The sequence below is a fragment of the Cloeon dipterum genome, chromosome 1 (genome assembly GCF_949628265.1).
Source record: "Cloeon dipterum chromosome 1, ieCloDipt1.1, whole genome shotgun sequence".
In the NCBI taxonomy this organism is placed as follows: domain Eukaryota; kingdom Metazoa; phylum Arthropoda; class Insecta; order Ephemeroptera; family Baetidae; genus Cloeon; species Cloeon dipterum.
The window spans coordinates 41986153-42008747 of NC_088786.1; the positions used below are offsets into that span (position 1 = coordinate 41986153).

The following is a 22595-nucleotide window of genomic DNA, read 5'->3' on the forward strand; positions in this document are numbered from 1 at the left end:
ATGAATCGCAGCTCTGAAGCTCAACCTAAGGACCCTTACACGCATCCTCAGCAAATCCAAAAAAGTGTAGTATAGTCAAATATAAGCTTGTTTTGAAAGCAGGGCTGAGTATTTCCCATAGGGAGATTCCCCAAGCTTGCAGTGCACTGTTTTTTTTGCACATCATTGTAATAATATTGCAAAATGCCCTATATTGAGAGACAGAACGGGTTTTTGGATTAATATTTATTACTTTATTGATACTTTTTACTTAATTCATTCTTTTGACTTTATCATTACTCTTTGTTGACTGTTGACTCATGGGGTTTTAAACATTTTAAATCTAAGTTTTCATGGGCTCCAATAATGCGGAAGAAAATCTCTAAAAAAACACTTGATATCCATGCCCAACCCTGTTTGAAAAACTGTCAAAATTCAATAACCAGAGTGAAAAAATTCTATTAGTAGCATCTAGTGTACCATTCACAAAAATAATTCCAGGAGCAGAAAGCATTTCTTTCCAGCAAAGTCAGATTTCTCAGCACTACGACCAAAGTTCTTTTCAACCACCACAGCATGCACCATACGTCGCTCAAGCAAGGCAATCGTCGCAATATGACCCGGCAAGTGTAGTGCAAAAAGGTACATTCTTAATTTAATCTTGTTATTATAATATCAAAAATTTCTAGAAGAAATTACCGTTTTCTTTACACTTTTCTTTTATTTAAATTTCAGTTCTTAAGAGACCCATGGGATTCAATGATGGTATAAGTAATTGCTCAACGCCTCAAGGTCAATTAAAAAAGCAGGCTCAAGGATTTGAGATTGTTCCTGAACGTGAGCATGAAACAAAAAGATCAAGGATGACGGGTTTTGGACCAAACCTTCCTAGCACATCGACAAGTGCTGCTCTTTGTAAGAAGAACTCTGATTGATAATCATTTTGAACTCAATTCTAACATTCGATATAGTGGAAAATGACCTGCTTGGATCTTCACTCGGTTCGATGGAACCTCCGATTCAAGGTCAAGATCAACTGACCCAAAATTTACCTCCAAATCAAGAAGCGACGTGCATGGATAATCTCCAGGAAACTCATTTCCCTGATTGTGCCCTTCACCAGCCACTTCACCATGTCCAGAATGCATCAGCGCCTCTTCCGGCAGAACCAGGTGCCATGAATGGTAGATTTAATTTTTACTATTCGCAAAATTTAAGAAATTGTATCAATAAGATGCGGTATTAAATTATGATGATTGTGGATTATTTTTCCAGAGAATATTTCGTTGAACAACCAGTCCGCTGACGGAGCACCAATTGCTGGAGACAGACCTAAGATCGAATTTTTCGTCGGAATGACATGCCCATCTATGTGCACAAGATTGTACACTCGTGGAAAGCTTCTAACATTTTCTTCACGCCGTTCTTTTAAAAGGCATCTGAAAAATTGTCATGGGGATTACGATTGGTGCCTTGTACTTAAGTGCAACATGTTGTTTCAAACGACTAAAAGAGGAAAAGAATCGGAGAATGAGCACTGTGCCAGTGTCCATCAAGGTAAAGTTAAGTGTAGAAGATGTTCAAAACTAGAACTGAAAAATATGGGTTTGCTGAGAGCTCACTTTTTCGAAGCTCACAATTTGCAGTAAAGGGTATTTCTTCTTGATATTAACTTTACATGTAATTTATGTAGACCCTACTGCAAAAAATATTCGATATAAAAACAAATTTTATCAGCAAAATGATTGATTTTTATTATTATTTTTTAAATTTTGAACTAAGAACTACCTATTTGAAATTAACCTGTGTACAACTTTGATGTTAATTAAAAGAATGGAATTATTTTTTCCGGAATAATAAAACCACAACGCTCAATCGGCGAGGGTTCAACTGCCCGAAATTTTATCCATTTTCCACTTAACACTTAATCTGTATAAAACAGTCTGATGGTTCAAATTAAAATGTGGCGTTTATTCTCTCTAAATTAAAGTAAATGATTGTTCTGAAGCACTTTCTCGTCGTTCTCGTTCTATTCCTCCGCGCTTCTAAAGTTCGTTATGATCCAATCGTTATATGTACAAACATCGAGAACGTTGCCGACCAATCAGAGAATGGATGAGCGCCTCCCCGACTGGCTGGCTTGCCAGTTCAAAGCGACGCAGCCAATTAGAGAGAGCCGCTCGCTTCTCTGATTGGTCGCTCGAATTCTCGTGGCAATTTTAGATTGGTTCAGATCAAAAACCTCCTTGAATAAACAAATCTCCTAGCAATTATTCCTGAACTTGAGAGCCCACCACCACCCTTCTTAGCTTTTAATATTCGTCACACAGCCGACAGAGAAGGACCTAGATTCTAAAATTCGTGAGTAAAATAATGCGTTTTGTTGCCCTCCATTTCGAAGCTGTCGTACCCTATAGCGAGCCTTAATTGTAAGATCATTTTAATGAAAACCCATCTTAGATGAATTGCATTTTCTCAAACTTATAAAAGCACCAGAGGCCAGGGGCAAGATGCGATTTGAAATATCATTTCCTAACGGTAAAATGTCAAATCCAAGATTGTAGGGTCTTTCCAAAGAAATACGGAATGCAGAATATTCAGTGAACCATTTAAAAATTATTACGCAACATGTCAGATCATTTATTCCTAATGCGGTTTGGAAAGAGAAATTCTCTGCTGCTTTCATTGACATATTATTATTATTTCCAGCTTTTCTATTCTTTCGACTTGGGCAACGCATTTTTTGCGACTACTCATTTCTTGAAAGAAAGGAAAAGTTGACATAATTTAGAAGGTTCAATATTTCAAGGACAAAAAATAAGTATTTTTATATGAAAAAAAAAATATTAAAAATTCTCGTATTTCTGAAAGACAGAATATTCATCCCTAAACACATTGGAAGTAGCCTATTTATCTCATCCGTGGAAGTTGTTGTTCTGAGATGATGCTTTGGAAAAAAGAATGCTGAGGGAATAACAGACTTCAACCTCAAACATTGCCCGTCAAAGATAAAATCTTAAATGAGGTTTTAATTTGTACTACAAGAACGTTGCCGACTAATCAGAGAAGGGATGAGCAACTCCCCGATTGGCTGGCTTACCAGCTAAGTGCGACACCGCCAATAAGGGAGAGCCTCCCTCTTCTTTGATTGGTTGCCTGAATTCTCGTGGCTCTTTTTCATTGGTTCAGATAAAAAACCTCCTAGCAGGTTTTCCTGAACCGAGGAGCCTGCACGACAGCTCTTAGCTTTCGATTCACGCCACACAGCTGACGGAGAAGGACCGAAAACCCAAATATCGTGAGTAAATTTTAGGGTAGTGCAAAACCGATTATTTTTTCATTTGCGTTTATGATGTTTGGACTATCAAATGAGTATGAATCATCAATTTTTAAGCATTTCGACAGATTTTCAAAATCGATTATTATAAAATCAAAATCCTCAATTCAAATAACAAATAAAGCAGACGAGAAGAGCCGAATATTTGAAATTACGTGCGTTCGTGAAACGCGCTAGATCATTGTTGTCAAATGTGATCGAAATTTTTCAGATATCTGCTTGGTAGTGAAACGCAATTTCCTCTCCGGCGTGACTCAGTCTTGCGTTTTCTCTCCTTGTTTCGGCATGTCTCGCTGCAGAGAAATGCCGCCGAAGAGCGAAATTTCTGCCTCAGAGGGTCCTGTTCAAAGGTAAGAAATATTCAGCCGATAAGTTTCAAACAACTTACCGATTAAATTTCGGAAAAAACAGTTCAGAGTCTGAAGATGAGGAAGAATGTCAGATTCGAGGAATATCCGAGTTTCAGCAGATGAAGGCCACAGAAGTTTCACGTACGTTTTTAGTTTCTTCTATTTTGTGCTTAGAATAGATCTCATAAATGCAACGTATTTAATTTGAAAATGAATATTTTACTAATCAAATAAACAATTGCAGTCGGTATGAATCACAGAGAATCGCAGAGAAATTCGCCTGATTTTTCCAATGAATCTCAAGGTCAAGATGGTCGACAGGCTCGAGAAACCTCGTTTTGTCTCCCAGAACGGCATTTACCAAAAAGACCAAGAATAGAGGATCCTGGAGTTGATATTGCACAGGCTACGACAAGTTCTGTTTCTTGTATGAAGAAAGTTAACCTTTAAACTATAAAATATTTGAGATTTTGTCAAAAACAGGGGCCAATGAAGCGCCTGGATCTTCGCTCGGTTTAAATCGACCGTACGCAGAGCAAGATCAAGCTTCAACTTCAAACCAGGAAGACTTTAAAACAACATTGGCAAAACTAGAACAATATCACAAAAAATTGATTGCTAAAAGTGGACGATCCCAGAATCCAACGAGTGGTTTGCAGAAACAGGGTGCACCAAGCCCAAATCTTTCCTCTGAAGTGTCACATGGTAAAAAAAATTAACAAAAAATTCAAATCTCTATATTTTCTTCTCAGCAGTGAATCTAGGAGCTACAACCTCAGAGGAAAGTTCCAGTTCTTCGCAACAAGGTATGAATAGATGCCTGATCTTTTATAAAAATTTATTCTCATCATTCAGCAGCTCCTGGTTGCTCAGAAGCTTCCATCGGTTTACCAGAACAACCTCGCTCAGAGAAGGAAGACTTTAAAACAACATTAGCGAAACTAGTACAATGTCACAAAAAATTGATTGCTAAAAGTGGATGTTCCCAGAATCCAACAAGCAGTTTGCAGATTCAGGATGCATCAAACCCAAATCTTCCCTCTGATGTGCCACATGGTAAAAAAATATCAATAAAAAATTCAAATCTTTATTTCTTCTGTTCAGCAGTGTATCTAGGAGTTGCAACCTCAGCAGAAAGTGCCAGTTCTTCGCAACAAGGTATCTTGTTGAAAAATTTATTCTCATTCACTCAAAATGTCGCAGCAGCTCCTGGTTGCTCAGAAGCTTCCGGCGTCGGTTTACCAGAACAACCTCACTCAGAGAAGGAAGACTTTAAAACAACATTACCGAAACTAGAACAATATCACAAAAAATTGATTGCTAAAAGTGGATGTTCCCAGAATCCAACAAGTAGTTTGCAGATTCAGGATGCATCAAACCCAAATCTTTCCTCTGATGTGCCACATGGTAAAAAAATCAAAAAAAAAATTCAAATCTCTATTTCTTCTTTTCGTCAGCAGAGAATCTAGGAGCTGCAACCTCAGAAGAAAGTGCCAGTTCTTCGCAACAAGGTATGAATAGATGCCTGATCTTGTTTAAAAATTTATTCTCATTCATTCAGCAGCTCCTGGTTGCTCAGAAGCTTCCGTCGGTTTACCAGAACAACCTAGCTCAGAGAAGGAAGACTTTAAAACAACATTAGCGAAACTAGAACAATATCACAAAAAATTGATTGCTAAAAGTGGACGTTCCCAGAATCTGATTCAGCAACAGAGTCGTGGACCAATTGAAAGTCTACCCTCTGAAGTGCCACAAGGTAAGAAGAACAAATTCTTTAAACTAACTATGCAATTTTTACCTGGTAGTGTGTCTTGGAGCTACATCCTCAGGAGACAATGTCAGGACACGAGGTAAGAACCTCATTGATTGATTACCAAGCCAAAACAATTAGAGCATATTTGCAAAAATAATAAAAATAACTCCACAATCTAAAAAAATGGCTCAATATTATGAGAATACAAAATGCAAGCCAATGGGCAGGCTGATATTGATTTTTAAAGCTCATTGAGATAAGAATAATTCTTTTTTTCCAGTAAAGCAACATTTTGGGCTCGCAGCTATGAACCAGGGTCAGGGAGCAGCATGCAGGCAACAGAACTTTCCTGATGGAAAGCATCGCGAAATTCCTGATTCGTTTGGAATTCTAAACAAATATCTGGATCAACGTGGAAAAGACCATACTAACTCATCGACAAGAGGAGCTCCTTGTAAGAAGATCTTTCATTCTGTACCTAAATTAGAGAAAAAAAGATTAACAAAATTTTGTTTTAGTGGCCTATGATATGCCTGGAACTTCGCACGAATGGAATCATCCCTCGATTTTAGGTCAGGTTCCAGAGCGGAGTGACAAATCAGCAGATGAGCAAAAGAAGGCTCAAGGTAATTATTGTGATTTTAATAAACGTAAGTTAATTTAATTGAACTGAAATAGGAGGTTCTGATAGCAGCGGAGTCCGAAGTTTGAAGAGGAAAAGAGCGCAGGATCCGCAAGAAGCCAAATCTGACTCAGACTTGAAGAAGAAAGGAGATAAACAGACCAGTGAGAAATTGGACCGAAGAGGTGGTTATTGTCCAGCAGATACATGCAACAGGGAACAATACCAAAGCCACATTTATGAGCACCAATTGAAGAAAGGTCATCCTAGGCTGCAAAAATGCTCAATGAAAGGATGTAGGTATTTTTACCCCTCATGGGAGGAAAGGCGCGAGCACGAGCGCAACGAACATCGAGAAAGGATGAAATTTCGCTGTGCACATTGCCATCAGTCCTCAAGCAAAAAAATATTTTTGAGACAACACATTGAAGGGAAACATTTATGTTTGCAGAGCAAATTAGTCCGAAAATTTTATAAATGTCCGCACTGCGATGATTTCCGCTCAGTAATTAAATCTAATGTAAAAACTCACATGAATACCAAGAAACACAGTAATGAGGAAAGGGGCGTTCCACCTCTAGAGAAATTCTACTGCCCAAAATGTGACTTCACGTCAACTGAAAAACTGGATGTTGAAAATCACATTGAAACACATCCTCTTGAGTATATTGACGATGATGAATTGGAATGACAATTGATTTTCAATGGGAACCATTTGTCATCAAAATCTTCTGATCATTTTTGGCGAATAGAAAAATATGTAAAATACAAATTGAGAAATAAAATTTAGGATTGCATTGAAATCATCTTCTTTTTATGTATCTTAAAATGCTTCAAAATTTATGGAAAAAAGAGCATAAATTTTAATATGCAATAATTTTAACTTTATTTGATATTTAAACTGAAAAGTTTAATTTATAGCTTGAATAGTACGTAATGACAAATGTGCAGAATTGGAAGAATTGTTTATTTAACATTAAACTTTATTATTAATTTTTATTTGATCCTTGAATATAGAATAGTTTGCCTTTAATTTGCTAAGGGCTCATTTAATCCAGTTCTGCGTGTCCTGCCCTAAACTGCACCAATACGTGTACATTAAGTAAGTCAACAAAAATACGACCTTGACACCAAAGTAACGACTAATTTTAATTCAAATTAAAACGAAGCATTCTCCATGCATTATGTATTTCAAATTTAAAAAAACGTATGAAAAAACTAAAAAGAAAGACCAGCCCGTTGGCTCGCATTGTTCAGCGGCACTCTCAGGAGTGTCAAAGCAATGGGAAGGTATTTGAGCAGTTCGGAGATCTAATACTGGCTACCCAATTCGTCAGAGATGGCAAAAAGTTGTTAGTTCAGTGACTCGAAATGCTCGAATTGCTCAACGGGCTGCTTTGCACCTTTCCAGCATGCGCTTCACGGGACGAATGTCTAGCGTTTCAATGCAGTCCTCGGTGCGGAGGCAAGTGGCCCTTGAGTGGGCTGGGTCCCTGCGTGCGGCCTGGTGCGCCCATGTTATCCGTTCGCGGTGTTATTCGCACTCGGAATTCAGCATTCGTGCCAGTGCAGTGCGCGCTCTTCCCGGTCCTCGGACAGAGATAAAAAGAGCAAAAAAAACAACTAAATAAGTGCGAAGTGGAAATTTTAATATTTATTGTCTTGGCAACCATTTAATAATATATTTCCAGGTGCAGCGAAAGCATTGAATCCCAACAAAGTCAATTCTCTCAGGACCACGGCCATAGTTCCTTTCATAATCCGCCACGGAATGCACCTTACCCACATCAAGTATCGCCATATTACGCAGCAAATGTTTCCCAAGATGGTTATGATTGATTCATAATTAATTTTAACTTGTTACTGCATTAATAATTTATTTCTTTCATTTATCTTACAATTTACTATCAAAAGAGCTTATCAGAAAATATATAAAAATATATATTATTATTATTGCTTGTTTATTCTCACCAAAAGATATGTGTACATACATGTTAAAAAACAATTTGTCAACAGTTAAAAAAAGAAAGCACAAGTGAGAAAAGGCACCATTCCTGGCAAACATCTCGCTAAAACTTTACCCAGGAGGGCAGAGCCGGAATGGGCCTTGAAAGGAGGGGAATTAAGCTGCACTAGAAACACGCACTCACATACGCCTTACACTTGCAAGGAAACTGTGCCACTGACAGTCTTTCAATGCAGGTCGTGCAGCATTCCAAAAAGTGACGACTCGAAAATCAAACACACACTGGCCGATTTCGGTGCGCGCTGGTGGCTGTTGCAGCCGCGGATGCAGCGGGTCGTCGCCGCGGTGCACGCGGCCCTCGGTGATGCGCGCCATTGCGTCGTAATCTGTGAGGCCGCAAAGATATTAAAAATTTTTGTTTTGAAACTTTCCGGTATAAAGGGTCAAAATTTTATACAAAGGGATACTGTATTTACAAAATTACCAATTGCATTTGGAAAACATCCAGAAGTATCTTATTTTTCCCACGATCCTCAAAATCGACGAGCAGCTTTGAATCGTTCCGGAGAGCTGAATTCAATGGAAAGACAAAGAATGCCGGGTTTTGGGGTCGGAATTCCTCACATCTCGACCGGTTCAAACTTTTGTAAGTAGAATTAAGAACAATTTATCAATAAAATATAAACATTTCTGAAAACAGGCACCAGAGGCATGCCCGGAACTGCGCTCGGAGAGTATCGACCCGAACATAGATGTCATGAACAATTGGTCACTCCATCCCAGCCAATGTTAACAGCTTCTGGAGGACACGCGGGTATTCAGCAGACTACGTATTTGCCAAACCAAGCCTATAACTACCAAAACCAAATGAATTCTACGTTTGCGACACAGCACCAAGTTGCAATTAACTAATCAAAACCATCTCATGCTCTCTCAAGTTGCAAGTGGTACACAGAGAAGTAAATTGGTTTTCCAAAATATTCTTAAATTATTAATTTTAAAACACATTTTGCGTGAATCCTGCAGCTGAAACTGTCAAATCTTCACAAAAAAGGACTTTAGCGCAAGGTATAAATCATAAATTTTCTAAAATTGATCGATATTATACATATATGTTTTCGTGCAAGAATTTAGTGCATTTCTCTTTATTTTCCCTTTCTAGATGCATCGGAGGATGAGAATAAGTTTCAGTGCCCTCACTGTGAAGACTATTAATTGGTCAGCTCTGCTGGAAATTTGCGTACACATTTATAGCAAGCACAAAAATTTGCACTTTTGCATGGTTTACTATTGCGGACGAGAATTCAAAACACCGAAAGAGCTCGAGGATCACATATATACAGAAGGATCATGAGACTGATAGATAAAAAGTGTTAAAGAAGACAACTTTAGGAAAACGTGTCGCTTCTACAGTCTGTCCGTTCTGCAAAAATTCAAAATTATCAAAGCGACGCAGCCAATAAGAGAGAGCCACTCGCTTCTCTCATTGGTCTCTCGAATTCTCGTGGAAATTTTAGATTGGTTCAGATCAAAAACCTCCTTGAATAAACAAATCTCCTAGCAATTATTCCTGAACTAGAGAGCCCACACCACCCTTCTTAGCTTTTAATATTCGTCACACAGCCGACAGAGAAGGACCTAGATCCTAAAAATCGTGAGTAAAATAATGCGTCTTGTTGCCCTCGATTTCGAAGCTGTCGTACCCTTTAGCCTTAATTGTAAGATCATTTTAATGAAAACCCATCTTAGATAAATTGCATTTTCTCAAACTTATAAAAGCACCAGAGGCCAGGGGCAAGATGCGATTTGAAATATCATTTCCTAACGGTAAAATGTCAAATCCAAGATGGTGTGTATGGTCTTTCCAAAGAAATACGGAATGCAGAATATTCAGTGAACCATTTTAAAAATTATTACGCAACATGTCAGATCATTTATTCCTAATGCGGTTTGGAAAGAGAAATTCTCTGCTGCTTTCATTGACATATTATTATTTTCAGCTTTTCTCTTCTTTCGACTTGGGCAACGCATTTTTCGCGACTACCCATTTCTTGAAAGAAAGGAAAGTTGACATAATTTTAATTTAGAAGGTTCAATATTTCAAGGACGAAATATAGTAGAATTTAAAGTATTTTTTATATGAAAAAATATTAAAAATTCTCGTATTTCTCAAAGACAGATTATTCATCCGTAAACACATTGGAAGTAGCCTCTTTATCTCATCCGTGGAAGTTATTGTTCTGAGATGATGCTTTGGAAAAAAAGAATGCTGAGGGAATACCAGACTTCAACCTCAAACATTTTGCCCGTCAAAGGTAAAATCTTAAATGAGGTTTTAATTTGTACCACAAGAACGTTGCCGACTAATCAGAGAAGGGATGAGCAACTCCCCGATTGGCTGGCTTACCAGCTAAGAGCGACACCGCCAATAAGGGAGAGCCACTCTCTTCTTTGATTGGTTGCCTGAATTCTCGTGGCTCTTTTTGATTGGTTGAGATCAAAAACCTCCTAGCGATAAGTTTTCCTGAACTGAGGAGCCTGCACGACAGCTCTTAGCTTTCGATTCACGCCACACAGCTGACGGAGAAGGACCGAAAACCCAAATATCGTGAGTAATTTTTAGGGTAGTGCAAAACCGATTATTTTTTAATTTGCGTTTACGATGTTCGGACTATCAAATAAGTATGAATCATCAATTTTTAAGCATTCCGACAGATTTTCAAAATCGATTATTATAAAATCAAAATCGTCAATTCAAATGACAAAAGTAAAGCAGATTAGAAGAGCCGAATATTTGAAATTACATGCGTTCCTGGAACGCGCTAGATCATTGTTGTCGGATGTGATCGAAGTTTTTCAGATATCTGCTTGGTAGTGAAACGCAATTTCCTCTCCGGCGTGACTCAGTCTTACGTTTTCTCTCCTTGTTTCGGCATGTCTCGCTGCAGAGAAATGCCGCCGAAGGGCGAACTTTCTGCCTCAGAGGGTCCTGTTCAAAGGTAAGAAATATTCAGCCGATAAGTTTCAAACAACTTACCGATTAAATTTCGGAAAATACAGTTCAGAGTCTGAAGATGAGGAAGAATGTCAGATTCGAGGAATATCCGAGTTTCAGCAGATGAATGCCCCACAAGTTTCACGTGCGTTTTTAGTTTCTTCTATTTTGTGCTTAGAATCGATCTCATAAATGCAACATATTTAATTTGAAATTGAATGTTTTACTAATAAAATGAACAATTGCAGTCGGTATAAATCGCAGAGAATCGCAGAAAAATTACCCCGATTTTTCCAACGTATCTCAAGGTCAAGATGGTCGACAGCAGGATCGAGAAACCTCGTTTTGTCTCCCAGAACGGCATTTACCAAAGGATCCTGGAGTTGATATTGCACAGGCTAAGACAAGTTCTGTTTCTTGTACGAAGAAAGTTTACCTTAAAACTAAAAAATATTTGAGACTTTGTCAAAAACAGGGGCAAATGAAGCGCCTGGATCTTCGCTCGGTTTAAATGTACCGTACGCAGAGCAAGATCAAGCTTCAACTTCAAACCAGGAAGACTTTCAAACAACATTGGCGAAACTAGAACAATATCACAAAAAATTGATTGCTAAAAGTGGATGTTCCCAGAATCCAACGAGTAGTTTGCGGAATCAGGGTGCACCAAACCCAAATCTTCCCTCTGATGTGCCACATGGTAAAAAAATATCAATAAAAAATTCAAATCACTATTTCTTCTTCTCAGCAGTGAATCTAGGAGTTGCAACCTCAGCAGAAAGTGCCAGTTCTTCGCAAAGAGGTATCTTGTTTAAAAATTTATTATCATTCACTCAAAATGTCGCAGCAGCTCCTGGTTGCTCAGAAGCTTCCGGCGTCGGTTTACCAGAACAACCTCACTCAGAGAAGGAAGACTTTAAAACAACATTAGCGAAACTAGAACAATATCACAAAAAATTGATTCCTAAAAGAGGACGTTCCCAGAATCTGATTGAGCAACAGAGTCGTGGACCAATTGAAAGTCTACCCTTTGAAGTGCCACAAGGTAAGAAGAACAAATTCTTTAAACTAACTATGCAATTTTTACCTGGTAGTGTGTCTTGGAGCTACATCCTCAGGAGACAATGTCAGGACACGAGGTAAGAACCTCATTGATTGATTTCCAAGCCAAAACAATTAGAACATATTTGCAAAAATAATAAAAATAACTCCACAATCTAAAAAAATGGCTCAATATTATGAGAATACAAAATGCAAGCCAGTGGGCAGGCTGATATTGATTTTTAAAGCTTTTTGAGATCGGTATAACTCCTTTTTCCAGCAAAGCATACTTTTCGGCTCGCAGCTATGTACCAGGGTCAGGGAGCAACATGCCGACAACCTAATTTGTTTGGAATTTTAAACGAATATCTGGATCATCGTGGAAACGGCCATACTAACTCATCGACAAGAGGAGCTCCTTGTAAGAAGATCTTTAATTCTGTACTTAAATTACTGAATAAAAATTAACAAAATTTTGTTTTAGTTGCTTATGATATGCCTGGAACTTCGCACGGATGGAATCAACTTTTGATTCAAGGTCAAGTTCCAGAGCGGAGTGACAAATCAGCAGATGAGCAAAAGAAGGCTCAAGGTAACTATTGTGATTTTAATAACTGTAAGTTAATTTAATTGAACTGAAATAGGAGGTTCTGATAGCAGCGGAGTCCGAAGTTTGAAGAGGAAAAGAGCGCAGGATCCGCAAGAAGCCAAATCTGACTCAGACTTGAAGAAGAAAGGAGATAAACAGACATGTGAGAAAAAGGACGGAAATGGCGGTTATTGTGCAGCAGCTACATGCAACAAGGAACAATACCAAAACAACATTTATGATCACCAATTGACGGAGAAAGGTCATCCTAGGCTGCAACAATGCTCAATGCCTGGATGCAGGAGATTTTACCCCTCATGGGAGGAAAGGCGCGAGCACGAGCGCAACGAACATCGAGAAAGGAAGAAACGTCGCTGTGCACATTGCCATTACTCCTCAGACAAAAGTTGGGTTTTGGGATATCACATTGAAAGGAAACATTTATGTTTGCCGAGCAAATTAGTCCGAAAATTTTATAAATGTCCGCACTGCGATGATTACTGCTCAGTAAAAAAATGTTGGGTAAAAACTCACATGAATGCCAAGAAACACAGGAATGAGGAAAGAGGCGTTCCACCTCGAGAGATATTCTACTGCCCAAAATGTGACTTCACCTCAACTGAAAAATCGGATGTTGAAAATCACATTGAAACACATCCTCTTGAGTATATTGACGATGATGAATAGGAATGACAATTGATTTTCAATGAGAGCAATATGTCATCAAAATCGTCTGATCATGTTTGGTGAATAGAAAAATATGTAAAATACAAATTGAGAAATAAAATTTAGGATTGCATTGAAATCTTGCGTTTTTATGTATCCTAAAATGCCTCAAATTTATGGAAAATAGAGCAGAAATTTGATTATGCAATAATTTCATTTTTTTATATTTTAGCATAACTTTTTAATTAAAAGCTTGAATAGTACGTTATGACATATGTGCACAATTGGTTTATTTAAAAATAAACTTTAATTTAATTTTTATTTGTTCCTTGAACACAGAAGAGTTGACCTTTATTTTGCTAAGTAAGGGCTCATTTAATCCAGTTCTGTCCTGCCCTAATCTGTACCAATACGTGTACATTCACAAATTTTTCCTGTTCGAGACGAATGAAACAAAATACCCAATCAAAAGCAAGGATCTGTGATTATTTTCCCAATGATTTGATCCTTTAAAACGATTGATTTCCAATCAAAAAGGTTTTTTTAGTTTAATTTTCTTTTTATTATTGCAGAACCGCGTGTCATGAACGGTAGATTGAAATTTGTTCTTATCTTAAAACTGTAGAAATTATATCAATTAAATGCGGTATTAAATTGTGTCAATTGTTATTATAGTTCCTTGAACAAACAGTCTGCTGACCGGAGACCTGCACGCACAGGTGGAATTTTTCGTCGGAATGACATGCCCATTTTTGTGCAAAAAAGGTAACTCTAAAATTATGCTTCGAAGATATGGTACAAAGCAACGGTTTTCAAAGACATATTAAAAAGGTTCATATGGGGGATATGAAATGGTTAATTGTACGTGACTGCAACACATTGTTTCAAAAGAATAATGAAAGAAGAGTAGAATTATTGCAGGATGCTCATTGTGCCTCCGAACATAGAGGCACATTACAATGCAAATCATGTCCAAAAACTGCAGATATAATATTGGATTGCTTAGAGCTCACTTTTTTAAAACGCACAAAATTTAACCTGTATCAATGCAGGAGAGAGAAATCACTGGATTGATGTTTTGTTAATTTCTAGAAAATTCGTGGAAAGTATTTTGAAACAAAAATATTATATGAAACTCTTTGAATCGTTCACATTCCTGCTGCGCTCTCTCCTCCTTTCGTCAGTCGGATGTCTCCTCCCGTTTGGGTTGCTCGTGTTTTTTACTTGCTAATAAGTTGGAAACATTTTTATCTCCTGCTGAAATGCCACGCAAGAAAAGGTAAATTATTGATCCATTTGCTGCAGAAAAAAGGTGAAAATCAGGATGAATGCGGTGTTAATTTTCTTTTTGTTGACAGCTCTAAGGTTAAAATGGATAGATTGAGTCAAAATCCAGTTGAACCGCAGGAATTTGCAGGTGCTGAGTTAGATCCATCAGGTGCGAACAAAGATCGGAATTTGAAGAGAAAGAACGACCACCGTGGAAAGAAGGAGGAAAACCAAGAAGCAAAATTACCGAAAAAGTCTACGTCTTCAAATGAGATCAAAAAACGAGGCAATAGTGGTGAATGCTGGGAATGCGAGAGGGTGTATACCGATATTTTCTATCACTCCAAGAGAAAGCACAACGGAGAGTTGGAAAAGTGCACCGCCAGTGATCGCGTTTGCAAGAAATATTTCGACTCGGCCCACAACAGAATCGAACACGAGCAGTGGCAGCATCCGGAGCGCAAGGAATTCTGCTGCCAATTTTGCCATCACTCCACAGATAGAGAAGATAATTTGAAAACTCATGCATTCGGAGAAGAAATTACGATGCGGAGAGATGAAGTGTGGCAAGGTGTTTGCGTCGGAGACAGGTTTGAAAATTCATGTCAAGTGGTGTCACACAATGGAAAAATGTGCCAAATGCGGCAGAGAAATGAGCCTGAATGCACTTGATAAGCACAATCGGTATGTGAAGTGTACTTTTGATAATGTAGATGGACTATAGCTGATTTCCAAGTGACGAGACATGATTCTTAAATGTTAAGAGTATTTTTAAGATCCATTTTACAGTATTTGAAAAGTGCGACCACTCGAGGTTGTTTTCATGTTGAATATAATTAAAACCAGGCTTCATCCTCGTTGTTATTTAACAAAGGGGTGGCTTAGAATTTGTTACATTTGGTCTTTGGAGCTTGCCTCAAGTGCCTCATGAATAGGTGGGTGTTTTTAAGAATTGTATGGAATTTATATGTTTTTAGATGTGACATTATTGCATTGTTTGTATTGGATTGTAATTGTAACTCATGATTAGGACGTACTTGATGACGTCGAAACTGGTCGAGAAATAAAGAAGACGAATTTCTCTTTAATTGACAACGAGGATGAAGCCTGGTTTTAATTATATTCAACATTTTACAGTACTTGCCACTTAAAATTTAGATTAATTTTGGTTTTACGGTAAAAACTTAGTGTAAATTCAAATCTTTCAAGTAATTTTGTACAAAATAAAATTAAACGAAGACGATTAGAAATCTTAAATAAAGATTAGAAAATAAAACAGCAGTTTAACCAACAACAAATTGAACTTTTACTTCAAAAGACTTTGGAAAAATGACTGGTATTTTTATCCAATCCTTTCCAGATGACAAAATATACGCGTTTATTCTCAGACATCTCAGTAAAAATACTACAAAACACAATGGAATGCTTTGTGAAGGGACTAGGGAAATCCCTCCGCGCATATATGGAATGTCGGGTGTTCAGGTGCTGCTCGCCTGCACCTGCTTCTCCCCGCGAGTTTCGATGACGTCACAAAAATACAAGCGATGCTAGTGCCATCTTATTAAGAGGCAAATTCTTCCAGCTTTTGATGTGGTTAGATTTTCCTGCGCACAATTTTTTATCACGACGTGCAGTGATTATTTTGATTTCACTCTGAAAAGTATGCAACGTGCAGCTCTCTATTGCCAAGCAGGTTGCGAACTTGTCCCTTTTCATTCAATTTAATTTTAATCTCGTGATTCTTGGATTTAAATCTCAATTAACAATTAATTCGTCTGATATCTGAGTAGATTGCTGAGTGTGCCTTTTGAATAATAAAACAAATATCGCATCAAACTAAGCTCATTATTTTTTATAATGACGATGACGAGAGAATCGCACTCTGTCAACCGCAACCGCTCGGTGAAATGTTCTAATTAAAGATTTATTATTGTAATGCCATGCAACGTGTATTATTAACATCCGAAGTTAAAATGCATATCAAATTGCTTAAAGCTTCGGAGAATTCAGTGTCTGCAAGAGCGGAAAGTTCACAACAAGAGATACAAACGGGTCGTGCGTGTTGCATATAATCATCGATGAAACAGAATTATGTGAAATTTCAGAATAAAATGAAAAATTTCATCCAATTTAGTTTCAAAATTTAAGTTTATTATGGGCTGACAGGGCAACTCTGCCCCAAATCAGCACACATCCATAAAGTAATGATACAATTATACAATTATGATTACAATTTAGATATGAACGTTTGGAAAGTATATATAGTCCCATACTGTTTGTTAGAAATAATAAATTCAACTGCTTAAATGCTAGTCGTTTTGCTCTTTCTTGCTTCCAGTGTTAAGCATTGCTTTCGATTTTTGGTATTAGATTTACTAGAAATTTCTGCAACCCTTGAGCTGTGGTAAAAAAAACCAGCAGCGAGTATTTGAAATTGTGGCACTCTGTTGATGAAAAAGGAATGATTCAAACACTCTGCAGGCTTTCTTTCAAACCTATTTACCGTGAATTTTTTAGCTTTTTTTCCAAAAGTGAAAGGGACGCGTGTTTGAGCTGCACGTGGTTTAATATTTCAACGTACCTCGCTTCGCTGCGATATGGCCTTGATATAACTCGTGGAATTTTCTGTTCGCTCGACCAAACACGAGCGCCTCACTTCCGTCGCACAAACTAGCACAGGAAATAAGCACCACTGCTGTGCTCTGCTTCTAGCATCAAAAACAGTATCGTGCCTGCCGTCAGTTCGAAAACTTAATTTGATGTAACGATGAAATCAACAAAATATGCTTTCTTCTGCATATTTATATGTTTTCTCGTATGATTTTCATAATTTGAGAGAATTCCCAGAGTATAGACTTTATTTTCAGGCTCAATCAGACACAAAGAAAGGATCCACCAAGAAATTAGCTGTTGGTTCGTATACACGATGGAAATTTATGAATTTTCTAACAAAATTAAGTAAATTAGACCGAAACACTTCCACGGGCATAAAAACTAAAGGAAAAATAATCAGTGTAACCGCCCCTCTGGACCGAAAAATCATCAGTATATAAATTTTATTTTTAATTTCCTCTTTTCACCATTTCTATTGAATATATTTCAAGTTAAAACCACCTCAACACGGAGATCTTACATAATCAAATGCTGTGGCCACAAGAAATGCTTAAAATCAAACAAAAACAGGTAAATTTAATTTAAAATTATCTTCAATATTTAATTGAAGCTCTAACATCTTGCAGAAATGGCACATCAAAACACAAAAGTAAGAATTCAGATTCATATAATTTTCCAAATAATTTCATATATATGCTGAAAATTGTTGACGTGTGCGCGCGTTCTGCACTGCTTTTTTAATATTTTAAAATTTAACAATTCCCGGAATATAATTTTTCATCGCGAACACCACTTCCGCTTGAATCGACGACGCACATTTTATAAAATTAATTTTATAGGTTGGCGCACGATGTTCAACTGTAAATATTTTTGAAATAAATATAAAAATTTAATCTTACTAAGATAACTATTATCAGCACCTTCCCAAAAAAAGGTTAAAATTGGCAATAAGAAGTACAAGTTTCCTTTTGCCAAGGTAAATAATATATCCCAGCAAGCGAGAAGCAATAAATTTATTTATGTTTAACTAGGCTACTTTTTCCGATGCCAAGAAAATTTGCGAAAAGGATCAGATGGAGATCGCATCTTTGGACAGTCCAATTGAAGTTGAAAAGATTTCAGAGTATTTGCAGTATATAGGTTTATAAAATTATATTAGCATTGAGGCTGTTCCAATTTAAATTTTTTCGTTCAGATTTGTCGGACGAACCAGTTTTCGCGTCTTTGATCGAGGAAGGAGCGAAATTATTATCGAATTGGGGAACTGAAAGTCCTCCCGGAGGGCCTGGAGATTGCTTGGTGCAAAAGGGAGGAAAGTTTTTCAACGGTTCATGCCAAGCGAAAAACAATTTCATCTGCGAAGATCCCAAAGAGGATGAGTAAATTTTTTACTGATTAAAAACTTACAATAAGTTACATCCCAATTTTATAGGGGCTTGGACTCTTTGTCTTCAATCGGAGATTGTATTTGGCTCTTATTTAATTCGTGTTTTCATTTAATATCTCGTAATTAGCGGTTCTGAATTTTATTAACGGGAAAAATATGCTGATCCCCGAAGACCAAGCATCGATTCCCGAGGCGAAAGACATTTGCAAGGACGAAGGCTTAGAACTCATGTCCCTGAGCTCACTCGTCGAACTCGGACCTGTACAGGACTTTATTAAGGATTTTGGTATTTTAGATAAAACGATATCCCTAGGAACTATTAATAATAGTTTTAGACATCCCGACAAACACAATTTTAACCTCGATGGAAAAGATTACCGACGGGAGCACCGATTGGCTGGGAGATTTGGCCTCTGCGCTTCTCCCACCCAAAGACCCGTCAAAAGATGGCGACTGTCTTGGTCTTAGCGCTTTAGGTCTCGGGGGAATATCGTGTGACACCGTCTCCAACTTCGTGTGCCAGGTGCCCGACCCACCGGGAATGACGACACGTCCGCCAAGAAAAACCACCACAAAACCGTAAATTTAGAAATTTATTTCTTTATTAAAATTGTAGAGCAACAATCTTTCAGGAGAGCCACAACAAGAACCGACGGTATATCTATCTGTGTATTCAATTTTAAAAAATCATACCCAACTGTTGACGTTGCACTTCGTCAAATTTTATAAAATCATATTACTTTAATTCATGGAATTCCTGTTTCCCCCACGAATACTTCAGTTGAAATACGTCATGTTCTAATCACGTGATATTTTTCAGCATGGCGGACAGAATTCAATTGTAAACCATATAAAATTAAATAGGTTTAACTATAATTGTCACAACCACATTACAGCACCTTCTAACAAAAAGGTCAAGATTGGAGCGAAACAGTACAAGTTCCCAGACGAGATGGTGACTTTTAATTTTTAAGAAATGCTAAAATATTTACTAAATTAATCGACAGGCTACTTTCCCTGATGCCAAGAAAATTTGCGAACAAGACCAAATGGAAATAGCTACTTTAGATAGCCCGATCGAAGCTGAAAACATTTCAAATTATTTGCAGTACATTGGTTAGATAACAAAAATTTAAATTGTTTTCTCTTTTTCACAATTTGTGATTGTAGATTTGCTCGATAGCCCAGTATTCTCGTCTTTTTCTTCTCTAATTTCGGAAGGAGCAAATTTGTTATCGAATTGGGGATCTGACGATCCTCCTGGAGGTCCGGGAAATTGCCTTGTGCAACAAAAGAATCAATTTTTCAACGCCTCGTGCGATTCTAAAAACCATTTTGTTTGCGAAAATCCGAAAGAGGATGATGCATCAACTATGTAATTTTTATGACATGTAAAAAGAATTATTGACAAGACTTTATTATACTTTTTCAGGGGTTTGGACTCTTTGACTTCAATTGAAGATGGTTATTATGTAATTTTTCAGTTCAGGATTGTTATCTAATTTTCATAAATTAGCGGTTATGAACTTTGTCGGAGGAAAAAACTTAATAATTCCCGAGAACCGAGCTACGATTCCCGAGGCTACAACTATTTGCAAAGACAAAGGTCTGGAGCTTATGTCTCTCGGCTCGATCGCTGAGCTCGACCCAGTTAAGGATTTTCTCGGAGACATTGGTGATTTAGAAAAGGAATACTTGATTAAATGCTCGCTCTCATTAGGCCTTTCAGCAACCACGTTATTGACCTCGATGAAAAAGGTCACCGACGGGGGCACAGATTGGCTGGGAGATTTGGCCTCTGCGCTTCTCCCACCGAAAGACCCGTCAAAAGATGGCGACTGTCTCGGTCTCAGCGCTCTGGGTCTCGAGGGAATCTCGTGCGACATGGTTTCCAACTTTGTTTGCGAGGTGCCTGATCCACCAGGAATGAAAACCACCGTCAAAGCTACAACTACGAAGAAAAAGTGTAGTTTCAATTTAGATTACTACATGATGTTATGTGAATTAATTCAGAGCGACCACACCTGTGACAACCATTAAGCGAACTTCTCCAACCACTCCAATTCCTACGTAAAATGTTTATATATTTTGCAATTTTTTTCGTTAAAGTGATGTGTTTTTAGATTGTCAATTGGAACAACCACTTGGGCGACGTCATCTACAAGCATTCTTACTACTACTACTACTACTACCACAACTATTATAACTACTTTAGCAGCCACAACTAAAATCGCAACAACCACTGCTACATTAACAACAACCAAGACGACGACGACGACGACGATGACAACAACAACAACAACAACCACGACAACAACTACAACTACTGTAAATGCTAATGAAATCTTAAAAATCGTTTTTGAAAATTGTACATTTTTATGTAGCCTTCCCCATGTCTTCTTGACTGTGCAGATTTTGACAACTTTTTGGCGGTAATTTTCAAATCTCAATAGAGTCTATCAATATTTGTGGCTACGATCTTCAAGTCGTTTTATATCTTATTAATTATTTTAATTAACCAATTCTATTGTTTTGAAAGAATCCAACGCCAATGCCGAACACAGGTTTGAACAACACGAAAATTAAAAACTAAAATAACATTGTATCTCAGCCGATGGCTCAGCAATAGCTCCACCAATTTGCACACATAGGAAATATTTCATTTCAAGCGTTAATGTAGGAATGTTTATAATGTATTAACTCGAATGTATTACTTGGAGCAAATTACAAGGTTCCAAGAAACGAGGCTGGATTGCGGTGCAAGGCGCTGAACATGGTTCTCTTGGCCATTACGTCTCTCGAGGAGTTTGATTGCTTATCTAGCTTAAGTGGTAATTTAAAATGATTTAATCTTGCCAAAATACTAAATATTCATCAGCTGGAACTTATTGGACGGGTGGCTCGAACGTGGATCCGCTTTGTGCGCCGTTGAGTCAGTACTCGTGGTGTTCGACGGGCTACAACATGTCTCCCACGTTGATGTCCTCGAATAATTTCTGGCTTTCAACAACGGCAGCACCGACTCCTGCAGAACACTGTTTGGCATTCGCCATTTCTGCCACTTCTGTCAATGGCTTGGTGCACAAATACTGCAATGAGAGCCTGCCGTTTATCTGCCAGCACACCGTTGAATGTCCCAGCAGCGACGTTTGCATAAAAAACGTGAAAAATACTTTTTTAAAGAGAAATTACTTAAGCAGATTAATTCTTTTAGAATTCTTTGTTTGACTCTTCTGGAAAATTGATTGGTAAAATGAGGATATATTGAGATGCAAATGGATGTAATGCGTTTTACTGTATAGATGCGCCCTCTTACGGGTTTTGGACTGTCATCGGAAACTACACTTATCTCTTTGGAAATAAGCCGGTTTCGCTCAATTAATATAAAAATCAATAGAAAAGGCTATATTACAAATAATTGATTTTTTTCAGATGACTTGGTTGGAGAACTACGTGCATTGTTGCGCTTTGGGAATGGAGGCGTTCAATATAGATAATCTGGCCGAGCAGAATGCACTGACCAATCGTTCAAAATGTGATTTCTTAATTTAGTTCATTATATAATTGCTCGACTAGTGTGTAACGTGCAGATTAAAATTCTGTTTTCTTCTTATTCAATATTGAACTTTGAACAAATATCTCTATTTGCAAGCCAACTGGAAGGCAACCTCCAATTTCTGGACCTCTGGAACGAATAAGGACTCGTCAGCCGGTCAATGGTCGTGGTGCGAGCCCAATGGTCCGGCAATTTTCACCAAAGATCTCACGTGGGAGAAAGGACAGCCAGACAAAAAAGGCGGCAATGAGAACTGCATCCATTTTCGCTTCATTTTTAACTCAACAGGAACAATCTTGTCCGACAGGAATTGTGCAAACCGCTACAGTTTCGCGTGCAAGGTATTTAAATGAGAGAAATGTGAATTTCGATTTAACTGAGGAAATTTTAGTCTGCGATCATCAAACCTCCTTTGATGTGTGTTTCTTCTTGTCCATTTAGGAGCTGCCAACGATCAGTTAAATTAATATATTAA

General features: G+C 37.8%; 1 long non-coding RNA gene across 1 annotated transcript; it reads left to right on the top strand.

Annotated features, from left to right (window-relative positions):
• The first annotated feature begins 17530 nt into the window (after positions 1–17530).
• On the top strand, positions 17531–18276 carry LOC135934276 (uncharacterized). Its single transcript, XR_010574098.1, has 6 exons — positions 17531–17609; positions 17669–17747; positions 17804–17826; positions 18017–18037; positions 18095–18153; positions 18209–18276. It is a non-coding gene; the product is annotated as an uncharacterized LOC135934276 (long non-coding RNA).
• Positions 18277–22595: the final 4319 nt, after the last annotated feature.